The sequence below is a fragment of the Trichechus manatus genome, unplaced genomic scaffold (genome assembly GCF_000243295.1).
Source record: "Trichechus manatus latirostris isolate Lorelei unplaced genomic scaffold, TriManLat1.0 scaffold00008, whole genome shotgun sequence".
Classification (NCBI taxonomy): Eukaryota; Metazoa; Chordata; class Mammalia; order Sirenia; family Trichechidae; genus Trichechus; species Trichechus manatus.
In genome coordinates, this window is record NW_004443944.1 from 22,761,594 (window position 1) to 22,763,370 (window position 1,777).

Below are 1,777 nucleotides of genomic sequence, written 5' to 3' on the forward strand. Positions count from 1 at the left end.
TCCGTCTCATCGAGGGTTTCCCTCATTTTCACTGACCACTGACTTCACCAAACATGTTGGCCTTTTCTAGCAGTTGGGCTTTCCTGTTGATGTGTCCAAAGTAAGTGAGGCAGAGTCTCGCCATCCTTGCTAGCTAGGCCCTGTTCATTCTCCCTCAGAAGTCTCCCACTTCCCCAGAGTGGTGACAAGATTAGGAATAGGTCACAGATACTGTGTATCTTGCCCTCAGCAAAATGGCTCAGGATAACTTTGTTAAAGGCTGGGAAAAGTGGGCTGGTTGATATAAAAAGCACATTTGGTGGATTTGTGTGGCAGGTGAAAGGCTTGGTTTGGTTGCTGGGATAAAAAACTCACTCAAGCTAGCTCAAGTAGAGTGAGTTACTGGAAGCAGAGGGGAAGCCACGGCTAGTCCCTCTTCCTCAATTTACCCAGAACTTCCACAGAGCTCTGGCTGTGGCATACCATAGCCTGTCTTCTCACCACTCCCCAAAGACCCCCACTTTGAAGCTGGATTCTCCTCAGCCTCTGCATGCCAGTTCCAAAGCCCAGGAGAAAGAACACTCGGCCCAGCTTGGATCCGCCCCACGGGACCCAGAATCCACTGTGGTTGGGAGAGGTCAGGGGCATGGATGTGAGTGTCAGAGCTGCCCCGTCCGATGCAGGGCTTAGAGCATGTTGTCTAAGAAGGACGTCCATCTGGGAGGGGGAGAGCTGATGAGCATCCTTGATGGCATCACCTTACCCAAAGAGTGTTGATTCCGGTCTCAAAGTTCATTTGGAGGGAGGTCTCTCCAGGTGTGCCTTAGAGTTCTGTGCACCCTTCACTCTGTCAACAACTTGGGTAAAGACACAGGAGGCCCCTGTACACCTTTGCAGGAAGTGCCACTCTGTTGGACGACAGAATCAGGATTCAAAGGGCTCTTTGCCGGCCAGAAAGTTGTTGCAATGATATTGAATGAGGATAAATGTAAAGGCCAACTCTCAGGTTCAGAGTCAATATCATAAGTGAAATATGAAGGAAGGCTGGCTTAACAGCAGCTCCTTGAGGGAAAGACCTCAGACTTTCTTTGACCAGACACGATTATGAGCCAGGCCTGTGGTCCAGCAGCCAAGAACTTCTATTGCACAAGGAGCAGCAGAGCATCCTTGGCTGGGCTGGGAGGTGGTGGACACTGGGCGCTGGGTGCAGCCCATACCTAAGAGAGACAGACACAACAAGGATCCTACTAGAGGAGACAATCTTGCCACCTGGCTGGGCTGCAGCACTTGGTGGGGAAGGGTCAGCAGAGGTATGACATGTCCTGGGCACCCCCAGATAATGATGGCATAAGACCGCAGAGCTGGCCAACAGGGATCGCCCGAGCCTATTCCAAGGAGGCAGCTGGGGGTTGTGTCGCTGCACACCTAAACACGTTCATCTCGGGTTCAGAGACCTTAATTGCGGCCCTCTGGCGCACGTGGGCTTTTAAGGCCAGTGTGCCCCGCGAGTTGGTGGCTTTGCGCCCTAGTGGGTCTCGGAGGTCTGGCTCTGCTTCTCGCCAGATGCCCGCAGGCGACGGTTGTGGATGGGTGTGTTGTGGGGGGGTGCTTCCAGGGCCTTCCCGGGTCTGCGCCCTTCTTAACCCCTTGCTTGCAGGCGTCCCCTCGGGCGTCAGCTCGGAGCTGGGGCAGGGGGCTGGCGGCGGAGGAGGGGGCCGGCAGAGGAGAGCGGCGCGGCCCCAAGTTTATGCTAATCCGCGCAGAGCCCGCCTCCCGCCTCCCCTCGGCGGACCCAGCC